Consider the following 17,067-nt stretch of genomic DNA (forward strand, 5'->3'; position numbering starts at 1 on the left):
GTAATGTACCTAAATGGGGCTGGTGATACGACTGACAGCCTCCAGTTTGGGTCAGAGGCTCCTTGACTGCTCATTTGGATCATCATTGTTTAGATAGCAGCTGTAAGATGGATTAATAGCTGTGCTTAAATGACTGGCAGTCACATGCAACATTGCTTTTAAATTTCAGGGTCAGACATCACCAGACCATGATGCCTCCACAACACTACGATGCAGATGGATTGCTCTTGCAGATCATGCTACACTTGTTTATTGCATATTTTGGTTTTGAACAGTTAACACATTAACGCCTCCGTCTTTAACTGTCATTTGATATCAACTGGACATTTGCATTTTCACAAAGGTGGCGTGTAAGATTACAGCAACAGGAAGCAAACCATTTTTTGACCTGTGCTTTTTAATATCTCATTGTGGTCCTCTCTTCAGTTCATAACACTTTATACTTCCTCCCTCTGGGCAGGATTATAGCAGAGACAGAAGCCTGCGGTGCAGCCACTGAAAGTCTAGACCGATGGCACTTTCCTGGCCATCACACTGATTTTGTCCATTTGCAAATTCTGCTCCTGCTGTGGGTGATATTACTAAGCCACACTGCCACAAAACATTGCCTGTGTATTACAGCCTTTAAAGGCAGGGAAAGCATTGGTTGTGAGCGGTGATATGAGATATGAGTAGAATGAAACACAGCATGTCTCATTTGAAGGCCCAGCTTAATCGTTTTAGGTGTCAGAGTCCCAACTGATCGAATTTTATGTAAAGCGTGAACAATGAAATCTGTAGTCTAAAAATGCCGCCTGACTGTCATAATGTTTATTACACTAGATTCTGAATTTGTTTTGCATTTTGTTAAGACATTTACTCTTTATGCACAAGGACTTGCACCTGTAGAAACAACTCTGAAGTACTTGTGCCTCCGTTAGCACTAAAAGTTGTTTTGTGTATGGGAAGGGGGGGATTTTTCAGGAGAGTTATATAAATATAAATTATGTTCATTTTTTTCCAACACCATATTTTAAGAAATTTCAGAGGTAAATATTTAACTTTTTACTTGACACACACAGTATAAGGTATTACTTAATATTAAACTAGTCAATATAATAGGAGTAAAACAAAAATGCTAACTAGAATGCTACAGTAACCTACACTGAAGAAACCACAATCATTTTTTAATACCATCCATTATATCTAATATTTACTGCCATGGTTGAAATAAACTCCAGTCTTTGGAACAGAGAATAGAGAGCTTAGACAAAGTCGATGTACTTTATATACAGTGGGTACGGAAAGTATTCAGACCCCTTTAAATTTTTCACTCTTTGTGTCATTGCAGCCATTTGCCAAAATCCAAAAAGTTCATTTTATTTCTCATTAATGTACACTCAGCACCCCATCTTGACAGAAAAAAACAGAAATGTAGAAATTTTTGCAAATGTATTAAAAAAGAAAAACTGAAATATCACATGGTCATAAGTATTCAGACCCTTTGCATTGACACTCATATTTAACTCACATGCTGTCCATTTCTTCTGATCCTCCTTGAGATGGTTCTGCTCCTTCATTGGAGTCCAGCTGTGTTTAATTAAACTGATTGGACTTGATTAGGAAAGGCACACACCTGTCTATATAAGACCTTACAGCTCACAGTGCATGTCAGAGCAAATGAGAATCATGAGGTCGAAGGAACTGCCCAAGGAGCTCAGAGACAGAATTGTGGCAAGGCACAGATCTGGCCAAGGTTACAAAAGAATTTCTGCAGCACTCAAGGTTCCTAAGAGCACAGTGGCCTCCATAGTCCTCAAATGGAAAAAGTTTGGGATGACCAGAACTCTTCCTAGACCTGGCCGTCCAGCCAAACTGAGCAGTCGTGGGAGAAGAGCCTTGGTGAGAGAGATAAAGAAGAACCCAAAGATCACTGTGGCTGAGCTCCAGAGATGCAGTAGGGAGATGGGAGAAAGTTCCACAAAGTCAACTATCACTGCAGCCCTCCACCAGTCGGGGCTTTATGGCAGAGTGGCCCGACGGAAGCCTCTCCTCAGTGCAAGACACATGAAAGCCTGCATAGAGTTTGCCAAAAAACACATGAAGGACTCCCAGACTATGAGAAATAAGATTCTCTGGTCTGATGAGACCAAGATTGAACTTTTTGGCGTTAATTCTAAGCGGTATGTGTGGAGAAAACCAGGCCCTGCTCATCACCTGCCCAATACAATCCCTACAGTGAAACATGGTGGTGGGAGCATCATGTTGTGGGCGTGTTTTTCAGCTGCAGGGACAGGACGACTGGTTGCAATTGAAGGAAAGATGAATGCGGCCAAGTACAGAGATATCCTGGAAGAAAACCTCTTCCAGAGTGCTCAGGACCTCAGACTGGGCCAAAGGTTCACCTTTCAACAGGACAATGACCCTAAGCACACAGCTAAAATAACAAAGGAGTGGCTTCGGAACAACTCTGTGACCGTTCTTGACTGGCCCAGCCAGAGCCCTGACCTAATCCCAATTGAGCATCTCTGGAGAGACCTGAAAATGGCTGTCCACCAACGTTCACCATCCAACCTGACAGAACTGGAGAGGATCTGCAAGGAAGAATGGCAGAGGATCCCCAAATCCAGGTGTGAAAAACTTGTTGCATCATTCCCAAGAAGACTCATGGCTGTACTAGCTCAAAAGGTGCTTCTACTCAATACTGAGCACAGGGTCTGAATACTTATGACCATGTGATATTTCAGTTTTTCTTTTTTAATAAATTTGCAAAAATTTCTACATTTCTGTTTTTTTCTGTCAAGATGGGGTGCTGAGTGTACATTAATGAGAAATAAAATGAACTTTTTTGATTTTGGCAAATGGCTGCAATGACACAAAGAGTGAAAAATTTAAAGGGGTCTGAATACTTTCCGTACCCACTGTAGCCTGTAGGAAGAAGTGCACAAAACAACCTCTCTACTCCAGAAGTTAACACCATCATAACTGGATGTGGGTCATAGTTTCACAATGAGACGTGAGACGTCTGTAGCTGCTGCTGAGGACACCAAGATCATGTCGTATATATATTTCTGGGGGGAATTTTGGTGACATGAGATTTTACTTGATGATACAATGATAATTATTTGTCAACAGTTAAAAATATATATAAACTAGGGGAAAAAAAACAAACATTTCATTTTAGTGTATCGTACTATCATACTGATGTATGCCCTAGTACGCTGACAGGATGAACAGAAGGGCTGCTATGGAGTAGCACTGTCATATTTCTGGGAAGTGGGAGAATCATATTCTGTCATTGTTATTAAGAAAATGTGGATTTTAGCAGGTTTAGTGAAGGACTGGAACACATCTCTCACCCCAGCTTATGTCTCACCTGAGAAACTGTTTATTCGTAACTTTGAATGCCATTCAAGCTCTTATGCTGCTGGCTACCACAATGATTAGAGCTGCTAGCAGGCGACATATTTCTGCTTTGCCCATGTAGCATGGGGCATATCATCAAAGTGCCAACTTGTCACTAGCCTTTCCAAGAATGAAAACCCTTTGAAGATGAAGCTGAAAATGAGAAGCCTCCCCTGCAGTGGTGCCAATGTACTGCAGCATCAGCTTCTGTTCTCATTGCAGGCTTGATCTCTAACCAGTGGCAGAAAAAAAAAAAGCCAAATACAACCTACCAAACAAGGCTGTGGCGTGTTCAGTCTTGGTGTAATTATAATCATTTCTGGCTACTGTGGTAGGCAGGTGATAAAACGGATGTGCCCAGATAGAAATGTGAGGCATAAAAACTAAAAGACCCATATGCCCTTGGAAATTCTGGGTGGTTTTCATGATGTGTTTGCAGCAGCATATATCAGATACACAGCAAGAATGCGTGGAAATGGATAAATCAATGAGGCCATCTGGGCAGAGAAAGACAAGATGAGAAATGGTTTAATGTGGACATTCATTTGACAGTATGTAGCCTCACAGACTTAATTATTCCATTAATTATCAAGATGCAAAAGAGAGGGAGCACCTTGTTATTTTCATGACACAAATCAAATGGTTTCCATTTTTAATTTGCCTTTAAGGAAGTTACAGTCTTACAGACGATATTTGTCAAAAAAGGTGTTTTGTTTTGGTTTTTTTTCACAACTTAAAGACTAATGAACAAATGATGTTTGGCCATTTTGTACTTCCAATGAAAACAGGAAGAGGTAAGCCTTTTTCTTTTGTAAAATAATTAATATGCAGAAGATAAATCTGGAAATGTCAAATGTACATTAAGTGTAGACGAATGAAACAAAACGGTCTTGTGATTGGTAACTGCAGCTCATCTAAATTAAGGCTTCAGTTGCCATGAGTATTAGTGAACATCATCATTGTCATTGTCTGCCCTCTCCAGCTGAGTCAGTCATCACACACACACACACACACACACAATGATGCTTTGTCTGAGGAAAACAAACATATACAAGAGCCTGGTTATAGATCAACTGTTGCTATTATTAATACTACTGAAGGGCATCTAATTGCAGTAAGTAACAATATTAATGAAACGACTGAATAAACAGCAGTAACATTTAAACAGTCATATACTTCACTTAGTGAAGCATATTTTGCATTTTGTTACCATCAGGAAAAATTCTCCTCTCTCCAAACCATCAGCATGTGTTTAGCTAAATGGAAGCATTTATGGTTTCATGTTGCACAAATACATTTATTTATTTCAGCTTATATATTTAACATAACCAATCCACAACGTTGGAGACATCACTGAAACGTCCACACACAAACAGCTGAGCACAAGCCAGTTACCTAGAACCAAATACATGAGGTCAAAGTAAAACCAAAAAGTAAAACCAAACTTCTAAACCTGTCCCGCATGTTAGCTTCACTGCAGAGGAAAGAATGCAAATGTCAGGCTAACATATATAGGCCTGCTTCACATTAAAGGACTCCCGTGGTGGCTTTTATTGTGAAGGACTCAAAGGAATAACAGTATGTTTGTCATTGAGCAAGTGCTTACTATGACTTCCAATTTAGAATAAAAAAACACATCTACAAACCAAAACGTCATGCCTGAGATTCTAGCATACACAGGGGTAATCTAACAGCAAAGGAAACTGTAATCAAAATCACACTCAGCATTTTTACAATGTTTACCCCTTTAGTCACTTCTCAGCTCCTGTTCTCTCGTCCTAATAAGCTACGGTCACTCAGTTGCTGCGTGCCATGCTGGTGAAGGTCACGTGATTAATTCAGTCAGTCAAAAGACCAAAAGACCAACCAATGTAAAGTAATTCATTATTGCTGTCATGTGAGTATTTCAGTAGAAATGGCTTTGAATGGCAAGAAAAATATTTTGACTCCTCAGTCTCTCTTGAACAAATAAGGAAGAGGTGAAGAGGACTACAGTGCAGCAAAGAAGACACCAGGTCTTTCTGGTTCAAAGTTCACATGTAGTCATCTGAACGTAGACGGAAGAAATGACTCTGAAACTGCAGAGAGCTTGAGGCCATTTCCTCACTGTACACTCTTCAAACAGATGTGCAGATGTACACAGATGTGTGTGTGTGCGTGTCTATGAGGAAAGAACACACCACGTGCATTATCTTTTAAACACCACAGATGTTTTGCAGCAATTACAATCAGAAAGAGCATGTGTTCTGTAGCCACATGTATAATATTATCCAGAAACAAGGAAGTGACAAATCCTTTAAAGGCCATGATGTTTTTAAATCAGTGACCCACCATAAGACTTTCTGCTAAAGACAACAGTGACTTCTGAAATGCTATAGATATTGTTCTGAATATAACAATTAACGTCTTATTGCTGACTGAGTGAGAGGGAGCCACATATCGCAGAACAGGCCATAGCAGTTAGAGTTTGATTGCAGAGCTGGGGTGGGAAGTGTGCAGAACAATGCAGCCTAAACAAAATAAGTAGGTAAAAAAATGTAATAATAGGAACAAAAAAAGAAAAAGAAACTAAAAATCTCGTGTGTGCAGCTTCCAGCCGCACACTAATGAGCCCATCAGGGGAGAAGACGTGTGGATGAAAAATGGTTTAGTGCTGACATTCATTCGACAGCAGGCTCACTCAGCTGATTAGTCCATTCATTACAGGCATGAGGAAAAGAACCTCGTTATCAGTGTCACCACACTGATCTCTCCTATTTGCTTTTATAATGAACTTTTGACCATAATCATATTGAAATATATCCAGAGGCGAGCTCACAACAGTGAAACTCATCATTTGTCACAAATCACACAGTAAAATTAAAATGTGTTTATTTTCATTAGGTGTGTAGCGTCGTAGGTCGGTGGCATGAAGGCTGCAATTTCTCACCAAGCAGCATCTAATGCAGTCAATGAGCAAGTGCACTAAGACGTAGCTCCTCTAATTGTCCAGTATTCCTATGAATTGTGAAAGTAATGGAAATTTACGGCAAAGGCCAACACTTCGTGCTGGAGCAGAAAGTCTTGATGGCTTTAGCCAAAAATAAGAAGTGGGATAGTTTGGTAGGAACATGGAAGGTTAAGGTTACAATTAATGTTCTTTTTATTAAGCATAACCATGATGCAGGAATATTTCAAGTCTCGTTTGGCTTTTTAGTGACAACAGGAATCCAGGAAGCCACCGAAACAGTCCAGCACATAACCCACCAAAAAAAAAAACAAACCACAACACAACTAAACTGATTGAATAAATAAGATACAGCCTGCTAACTAGCGAACATTAGTCGTGCTGACGGACAAATTTGTTATTTTTGTCAAGTCAGCAGGTTCTGGCCTTCATGCTAAGAAAAGTTAAGCAGCTGCTGTAGCGTCACGGTAACGGTACAGACATGAGGGTGGCATCAATCCTAATTCGGACTTTAGTGGTGCAGATAGAAACGGTGGTGTAGTGTCGTTTTGACCGGTTATGGAACATCAGCGAGCGAATCATCTGTTTCCCAAGTTTGTCCTTCAGGCAGCACTTCTCCACAGACCTGGTGCAGATTTAACAGAGCACTTATGTTTTCTGTGGGGAGGCACTGCCCTAAAGACTCAGGTCCATAAACAACAGAGATCACTGTAAACAAAAGAGTGTAAAATGATTGCCTGTAGTCTGCAAGATGTGCACTGACACATATCTGTGCCTATTGTTTGATGGCTATAAAATAAATCCCTCCCTGCCTACAGGTGTGTATTCACCATACACCTCCGTATTCACACTAAACCTATGGCAAGAAAGCAATAAACCTATTTCAGAACCTCAGACTATTTCTTTAACCCTAACCTCAACCAAGAGTTATAGTTGCTCAACCTCCTGTTACTGTATTTTAATGATCTTAATGCTGATTGTTGTCCTGATTGTAACCGTGCTGCAGTTCTAATCATAGATCACAAATATCGCAGAAAGTGATATTGCTGCATCAATCATCAACTATTTCTTCTGAGTTAACAGCCTTGAAATGCAAAATCCCCCAAAAATTAGATTACATTGAAATCAACAGATAAAAACCCAGACCCTTCTCTCTGGAAACATCAAAAGTTTTACAAGTTCAACAGTTAATTTCTACTCATCCTGATGTGCATCTTGGTTTTGACGTTAAATGTCCTGTCTCATTAGAAAGAACTCCAGTGGAGATCCCTGAGACAAATATGTCAGGCTGAACTCCAGAGGGGAGGACTTGAAATTATGTAATAAAATACAGTCCTATATTTCCATTTGATGTAATGCCGCGGACATAAAAAACACAGTATCTTGGGTGTGACTACTTACAGTAAATCACTGTCAACATTACACACTGTGGCTTCAATTGAGATTGGTGACAAGCAGATACATAACAAAAAAGATGCTGTTGTACACACAGCGATATTTTTCATTCTTGGGAAAGGTGATTTTTCTATATCTTAGGAAACACAGGGGGGAATCTCGCTCTCTTAAATTTTAAGATATAGTTGAATTCATCTCTTCTGACTGCCCTCAGGTTATTTTATCCTTTCTGGGATCTGCCTGCTGTAAGATATCAACATGTGTCCTCTAATACTCATAAACCTGAGTCCACTTTGGTATGGTTTCTGCTGTTGGGTTGTATTAGTGGCAGAGGTTGTGATCAGCACAGAGATCTGAATATAGCAAACAAATGTACATGTACCAGGCTTTAAAATAAATTGATCCAAACATGCTTGAATTGAATGTGGACTACAGGGTTAATGGTTAATGGTACTTTTTTAATGCTTAAGCATAATAAAACACTTCAGATGAAAGCATCAACTACATGGCAATTTAACAGCATTTGGTCAGTCAGACTCTTGGAAACGCATCATTTTATGGTCTAAGCATCATTGCTGCATATAACACAGCTGGGCTACTTACAGAAGCACGAAGACAAGGTTTTTCTATCAGTGTCAAAGTGACGGTGTATGATATTAACTCCATTTTACTAACGTGACGCTCTCCTCCTGTCAATGTGCAGGGACCATTTCATTTGTAATGAGGCGCGTGCCTCCCTCACATAAAAGGATTTGTGAACCATGAAGAGCACAAAGAGTTAAAAGGTGGCAGGAGAGCCTGGCACTTACAAAAATGTTCCTGCAATTAGAAGATCACAGGTTAGATCTCCAGAAGAGGCACGCTACCCAAAGTGTTCTTCAGAAACACTCCAAACTACTAAACGCTGAATCGCTCACTGTCACACTAGTTAAGGGCCTCAAATGCTGCAAATGCAGACACTTCATCAGAGAGCATCTGCATGACATCCACAAACGATGGCTGTCCTTTGGCGTTATATCGTCTTCTCCAGCCTCTCTCTTCCATTTGCACAGAATCTTGAAACTCAGTCTTCACGCATCAACAATGCTTTCCACAGAGATGAGAGTACGCCAGGTGTTGCAGGTGAAATGTTTGATGGGGTATTAGTAGACTTTCCAGTCCACGGTGTTTCTCGACAGGTGAGTCAAAACCCAGAGGTGGATCATGAGGATCAAGGGCAACGGGGAAATATGTTGTTGTTTTGATGCCACACAGAGGGGGGAGCAGATTTCACTAGAACACAAGACCCTAGCTGAAAACACATTTTTGTGTAACCACACTAATAAGACCTGTTCTCACACATATGTAGTGAGACCAACATATATAAAGGTTTATCTCTATTATATCCATATAGATACATGTGCTATTATATCTTACTACATCCACAGAGTATTTATCTTTACATACTACAAATAGAGTCTGTATATACCATGTTATGCAGCATCCGTCTGTGTTATCAATCGATATACTACAACAGATCATTTATAGATATCTGGGTCTGTTTTACAATGTATAAATATATTTAGGTTCAGTGTTAAAACACAATTTCTCTCTCTATCTCATATGTGTTTGCAGAGGTGCAAACCTACTCCCCCAACCTCCCCTGTGCGCCACCTAAACCCCCTCCCACCCTACACGAACACCCTTGAAAAGATGAGGTGGTCAGTTTCTCGTTTCATTTGCCTCTGGTCATGCAAGGCTGCATCAGTGTCTGTGTCTGTCTCCCCGCCCTAAATCAAAGACAGAGGCGAGCGCCGAGCCGTGGCGGTGACTCCTTTTACGATATTCTATAGGGTCTTGGTCATGGAGAGGAGTGGAATGTATGGCTCCACAGACTTACAGATCCTCGCAGGGGTCACAGGAGCTGGCTCTCCTTGTGAATCATGATCACACCTGCCAGTTACTTCTTTCCGTCTCACTGAATTGTATCATTGAAAACCTCATTAAGCAGCAACACTAGAGAGCTCAGTGTTTATTCTGCTCAACCTCCTCTAGGTTTGTTATCAAGCTGTGACAGTTTCCATTTGCACGCGTTAGATACCGCTTCTGCTGCCTCCCTCGCTGCAAACGTGACACAGAGTTTCACCAGCCACCAATGTGCTATTTCGTGCAACCCCAACCAACAGCTGATGTTAAAAGAGCGAGTTAGCTAGATGGCTTGAATTGCATTGCAGTAAAATGGTTTTAAGAAGAGCCATTCCAGATTCTTTAAATGACATCAAAAGGACTTTAATGCAGACCTGAGGTGATGTCAGGATACTCCGAGGTCGTATATATATGTCTCAATGGGCAGAGTGTGACACTAATACTTTCCACGGGTGGGAACTGAATTCTCTGTGCAGCTCAGTGTAGGAGAACGATCCAAACCCTGAGCACGTAATACAATCAACAAGTCACTGACAGACAATTCATTTATGGAGATGAACAACCAGGAAACTCAGCCAATGACTAGATGCTCAACAAGCTTGTTATCTGTCACAATAAAACTTTGCACTGTTACCAGATGTCAAGAGCTGTCAGACCTCCACGCAGTCCTGTAACACTTGTTCCATCTGGTAATTGCAAAATGCACGAGAAGATTACAGCCATTTATAATTCACAGGTTTCTGTGATTTATACAACTAGACCAGTGAAGACTCACTAGATGTGAACAGACTACGTGACCCTGCCTCCGCCTGGTGATTCACTAGCCACCGTGGTTATGACCACACACACACACACACACACACACACACACACAAGCTGCTGCACCCAAGTTGCTCCATCAATGGCCAACACTGTGCAAAACCATCTAACTCGTCTTTGTGCCGAGCCCTTTGCTTATTAAATCCCACGCTATAAAAAAGGTGCTCTCAAACTTTCGCACCAGAGGGTCTTTCTGCTTTTCTTTGTCATATATGATAATAAACTGAAAAATATTGGTCTGACAAAACACCCAACCATCAGCTTGGCAACAGTGCCAATTAGTAATCGAGAACATCATTAGCATAATAAATGTTAATGAATATAATTGTTAGTGGTAGCCCTACAGCTAAGACCTAGTTCCTGACTGACAGGTGTGGGAGCAAAACCTCAGACTGTGAAGAGACCGACCAATCCCACACACTGTTGATGATTTGCACCCATTTTACACATAATGATAATGGCAGCGTGTGGGAGTCTTTTCACAGTTACAAATTTTGAACTGACAGTGGCATTTGAAGTAAGGTTAAGGAATCATTTAATAGAAAATCATCACATCAGCACCATAAGCATCCATCCAAATTTCACCGACAGAGGTTTTTGAGATATGCTGCTAAGTTTACTTGACTGTTAGCTGTTCATTTCTAGATCAGTGCCACCTAATTAGCAGCTGCTAGCGATGTGGATGCTAAAAGCAGCAGAAAATATATATGTTGCCCACAGCTGCTCGGCACAGGCTGACTGGGTGAAGATGCTCTCAGTGTGGATGTCGCATCACGTGTTTTACCACTAAAAAAAAAAAAAAAAAAAATCTTTAAACTCATGTTACAGTAAAGCATTTTGGTTAAAAGTATGTTGTCCAGTTCAACCACACACTCAGGCACACCTGGGGCAAAACAGGAGGCTGTGGTTTGTGTGCTTCTTTAAAGTACTACTTCACAATGTTTGGGGTCATAAATATTCATTTAGCATCTATCAGCCTGTAGGGATTAATCTCTGTACTATGAATAAAATACAGAACTCAAAGCTACAAGGCTGACATGTTAACTCCATTACATACTGTAAAGTGCCAGGTATTGCCCACAGGAGACTAATGGCTTTTTATCAAGGATCCCTGGAGGGCTGCAACCCTCCACCTCCAACAACACGGCTTCCATTAACGCAAAGCAGGTTCAGCTCAAGAGCACATTTTCCAAAATGCATCTACTTTAAAAGTAAAACGAGCGACATTAGTGAGACAAACAACCCCAAGCTTTGCTCTTTTATTTCCACAGACGACCACCTTGAAGACCACAGTTTGGGTTGTAATAAAAAGCTTCTCCCTGTTGTTCTAATTGACGTAGTTGACACAATAAAGCTGTTAAATGTCACGCAGCTGCATGAATTTGATTTTTTAAAAAGGACCTGGAAAATGTGTTGAACTGCTCTGATAGAAAACTGGCAAGTGCTGCAATGAGAAATCCACCAGCGCCCAGGCTCTAGTTTTCAACATGCTGCCTCAATACGAGCTCGTTCAATTCAACGTCCTTGCTAAAGCAGGAATACACACACACACACTCGTTAAAGAACTGCTTTCAAGTGGGTCCCATCTCCATTTCAATCTAGTTGATTAACCACAGACACTGTGATCCACATGTTTGTTTCAACAGAAGCAGATCAGTGTTAACTGTACCACACAAACTGCAAAATAACATGTTGAGTGTTGGCACTGCAGCCAAAACAAGACTCTCAGCATGACGACGCAGTCAGTCAGACCATGACTGTGTAAGGCACCTTGAACAGTGAGGCTAAGAAAAACTTACAGCAGCAGAAAAAGACAGTACATGTGTTTTACTGCAGTAGAAAAGAGCTGAAAAGGACTGAATTACTGCGCCTTCATACAAGCAGAGACAGGTTCACTGCGTTTCACTGGCTTTTTATTTTGGTAATTACATCAAAATGGCTACAAGTGGGTTCATTTTTATTTTCTTTTATAACTGCAAAGTCAGATTTTTCCACTTATATATTTTTTACCACTGTAGTTCTGGAGAGCAGCAGCTACTTAGAAAGTTTCACAGTAATCTGTTTGTGCCCTTAGCTACTTTTATTGATTTATATTTTTATATTTAGGGTCTGAAACACAGACACAGTCTGTGCACTTCTTTAGTACCAGTACTCCCTGGTTGTTGTATTTTGCCTGTTCGTAATATTTTATTGTCTATAGTATTTGATATTTTGCCTGTGTTTTAGAATATTTTTTTTTCTTTTGTAGTACTGGACACATCTCTGTCTGACCTTGATGGGCTATATTTAAAAAAAAGAAAGATGAAATATTGTTTTAGGTTATTCTGTGATATGAAAAACGTCTGATTGTTCAATGTTCCGATTGTCTTCAAAGTAGCAATGAGACAAAATCACAACATGCCAACATTCCCCCGTCTTCACAAGCACCATCTTCCCGTGCTGCCATTACTGAGAGCGACCTCTATTTTGTTCCCAGTGGTGTGAGCCTGAACCCAGCAGCATCCAATCTCTCCTCCACTTTACCCCCTGCCTCTGTCAGCACCTCTCTGCCTTTATTGTACTGGCTGCGGTCTCGCAATTAAGCACCAATTTGACAAAAAAAAGGTGGTGGATGATGAAGCAGGGGCCAGGCTGGTCCTGGGCTAACTAAAATCTCCAGCCGTTTTCTTTGCTGTGGTTAAACTAGGAGACGCTGTACACCGGCTAATAATCTCAGCAATATTCAGTTTATTAGTTTTACAATGGCAAGATCTGAACTCTGTTTCAAATATTGGAAATCACATTTTGAAATGAAATGTCTTTGTTTATTTAACCTTTCTGTCAGAACTGCATGAATCAGCGTTATCTCCATAAATGTCAGCACTCACCACCAGCCGAAATCAAATTCCTTAACGTTCCCGTGCAGACGACGATATTTTTGAATATTTCTAATAAATGTTCTATTTCTCAGAGCTTCCTCACATTATTCACATAAAGATCATGGCGCCAAAAAGCCCATAATTTAACACCGAAAAGACTAATTATTCATTTTGTGAGCTAAGGTCACTGCCGCACGTCTTAAAAAGCATTATCATTTTCTCTTTTTCAGAAATAATGTCATCATTTCCAAACAGTCCTCTCAGAGGAGATGCTAGGACGCTCTTCAAATGTAAGGCATCTGTTTATTGTCACTGACTCACAGGGGGATGGGTTTTAGTTACATTCAGGGCTTATCTCTTAATTTGCACATCTGTGATCAGGCAGAGTGGGAACGGGTCCCGTGAAGGATTTCATCCGAGAAGAATCATTATTTTCATCACTAATTAGCAAAACAACTGAATTACGACTGATTGAATAAACCTGCAGTCTTCCATGGACACACAGAAGTTTAGATTTTGTACACTATTAACATCAGAGACTACACACACTTCACACAGCTCACATTGACCAAGATGACGTCTTTGTCAGCGCCCAGGGAAACGCTATGGAGAGTGAATCCTCTGTATAGTGAAAACAACCTCGACGTTGCATCATTTGTGGTTAGAAAAGAATATTAGTGTAAAACAAAGCATCATTTGGACCCATAAGTTACTAATTACTAATGATTCATTTTCAATTTTCAGTCAAGTCACAGAATTTAAGCTCTAGAAGCCTTGAATATTCAAACCTGCCCTTTAACCTATCATGGATTTTTCTTCCAGGACCACAGGGATGGACTTGAACAGCTGCCGTATCAGACCCTCGACACAATCAAGGCTGAGAATGACCAAACTTTGCAAAAACAAAAAACAAAACATGCTTTTCAGCATCAGCGAGCCAGTTCTCTTTATGCAAAAACACCCACTTCTAAATACTGTAACTTGCCTCGTACAGCAGCAGTTGAATTATGAGAGCAGTGCATACAGTAATGAATAACCATTTTATTATATCTCAAAGAACTTTAATAGCTATTGACAAAAACCATGGTTAGCTCACCCTGTGCTCAGCCAACAATTACCAAACAAATTACACTCTGATTCCGAGCAGCACAGATGCTTGTTGTCTATTAAAAGCACAGATGTCTCTTATTGGAAAAATGTCGCAGAAATTGAGGGAAAGCCTCATTATCAGGTTGGTTTATTTGTTTTCAGCTTGCTCCCATTATGTGAAACAGCATTTTAGATGAGCCAAGGACTCTGCCATGGTTTTGTGGTCTGCAAAACGCTGTCCTTGGTATTGTCATGGGAAAAGGTGTATTTGGCCTTCATGCTCCGTGAAACCCCCCCCCTGCACAATCCCACCCCACCTGGATAAAACTTTCCTGTCTGAACTCACTAATGAGGCTTAGCCAGGAGTCAATCAGCTATAAGGGCTAAAAAAATCTGCTTCTGAGCGGCTGTAGACAAACCTGTGCAGCCTGCCAATTTAACATCCCTACATCTTTGAGCACCCACCAGCTTCTGAATTCCCTTCATGAAAGCTAATGCAACCATAGGTTGCACGTATGTCCATCAAGTACAGGCTGGTACCACAGGATACAGCACTCAAAGTGGACCTCTCACAGCAGGTGGCTCTCGCACCCAGAGAATAATTCCTTCACGTCTTGAGAAAGAAAATATGCCCTTGCTTCTTTTGAAAATACAACCGCACAGGAAAAACACTAACTCAAGTGTTAAATGACAATGTGTGGGTCTAACATAATGAGCGGCTGAAGTCTGACTTTGAAAAGTCAGAATACCTTAATTTGAACTCATTACTTTACTGACCTACTGTTCCACAGGGTTCTCGCTTATTAATCTTTTCCAACATACGACTGAGCTTCCTGCCAGCATTTATGCAGACTTCTGAAGTGAGCCTGGGGCTTTGTGGCGGCTATAATGTGCCCCTGACACTCCTATTTCAGCTGTTCACTTCTACCAATAAACTGGGCTCCATTAAGTCCAATAACGCAAACACGTTACAATCCATCATCGCCTTCTTTCTATTTTTGGCCTCTGTAACCAAATATCTTGAAACATCATTCCCATAAAACCATGCAAGTGAATCAGCAGCACAGCAGTTAACGCTGCTGTTTAATGTATGGTGGGGTCGCAGAGGTCTCGGAAACACCGAGGTGCTGATGGTAGTGTGGGGGTGAGATAAGTGACAGAGTTGCTGATGCTTCATATCAGAGACATACATACAGTAATTCACGTAGAGGAAATAATCACTGACATCTGCCTCTGGTTGTAATTATTATAGATACTTTCACTGGTGCCAATTCCACTGAGCTGTGCATGTTTCACTCAAGACACATCTCAGAGACATAAGAACAAGAGCTTTCAATTGATATTCTGGGTGTAGTGGTGCTTACTGCCAAAACTGCGAGTCTAAACAAAAATGTGGTCTATTGAAATTCTGATTCAGTCTTGCCCTAGTTTTTCCTCATATACATTTATATTGTTTGGGGCGGGGCTTGTGAAGGGGACTTATCATAACAGATATTATCTTATAAGCAAGTGTGTGCAAAAGGCGAGTACCTTTCTGTGTGAGCTCTGGTGCAATGATATCTCTGGATGATAAGAGACACAGACAATCTAGAAAACTCTGTCCAGTGATCAGCTTTTTGTCTGCAAATGCTGACAGCAACACAGGTGAACAACTCCCGCTACACGGTGAGGAAACTCATGCAGAGTAAATGACATTGCAGGTAATTCTCTATGCTGGACTCATTTTGGGGGAAACTGTGGCGTTGCCATGAAGGAAAATGGAGGCTGGCTCAATGTTCACTATAACTGCATATCTGATCACATTTACTTTTAGTGATGTGATTTTAGGAAAGATGCCAAAATTAAATGAGGAGCTCAGCGGGCGGCAGTGCATAACAGGCTTATGAGTTCATGTGTTGAGATTGAATGTGACTCATGATGTGCAGTGAAAACATATGGAGAGATGGAGATTAAATACTGGGAAACTAATGCTTTCATTTCCTCTTAGGAGTGGAAAAACACTTTTTTCTTCTCAGTGCCTCAAGTGCTTTCACATGCTGGTTCATCACATAGACCATCTTTAGGTAAATCTAATGTGTCCTGACATTGTCATACACTCTTTCTAAACCATGCACCCAATTAACATCACATATACACTGAGCCACCTGGTACGGACAAACAGTAGAAACTAATAAGGAGCACGGCTCTTTCCTAAAGGCAACAATGCACCAGAAATGAAATAGAGCTTGCACAAAATTAAACTGCTTTTGAACGACTTTCAACCACAGCGCTGCGAGCAAATATCTATGTACTCACTGCGACTCCACGTCTGTTCGGTTAGCGACTCTGCACGACTCCTTTGCCAGTCGGGGGACGTTTGCAAACTGCGTCTGGAAGGGAAGACAGATTAACTTTAGTGAAATAATCAATCTGATTAGGATACACTGGTGATACTGATTTAAACCTTTAAAATAAAAGAGTACAAGCACATTTTAAACATGTAAATATAATTAAAGTTATTTTTTAAACTTTAAAACCAGTCCCGGACACAGGGGCCTAAAGTTTGCAGGTCAATCCAGTTGGGTCGCCTGCTACCTGACAGGTGTGAAATATGTAAAGTGTTGGGTGAGCAGCAAACTAACAAGAACTCTCAGGAGGTGGCTACTGGGCTGAAAATGAATGTTGAATTAG

The 17,067-nt window shown here is 40.8% G+C and overlaps 1 protein-coding gene across 1 annotated transcript in view; it reads right to left on the reverse strand.

Moving 5' to 3' along the window:
- Window positions 1-16,759, reverse strand: part of gfra4a (GDNF family receptor alpha 4a) — a 124,083-nt gene extending 107,324 nt beyond the window's left edge. The window contains exon 1 of the mRNA XM_026303710.2: window positions 16,693-16,759. The gene's annotated coding sequence lies outside the window, so the exon portion shown is untranslated. The remainder of the gene's footprint in view (window positions 1-16,692) is intronic.
- Between the last annotated feature and the right edge of the window lie 308 nt (window positions 16,760-17,067).

This window comes from Mastacembelus armatus, chromosome 22, assembly GCF_900324485.2.
Source record: "Mastacembelus armatus chromosome 22, fMasArm1.2, whole genome shotgun sequence".
Taxonomy (NCBI): domain Eukaryota; kingdom Metazoa; phylum Chordata; class Actinopteri; order Synbranchiformes; family Mastacembelidae; genus Mastacembelus; species Mastacembelus armatus.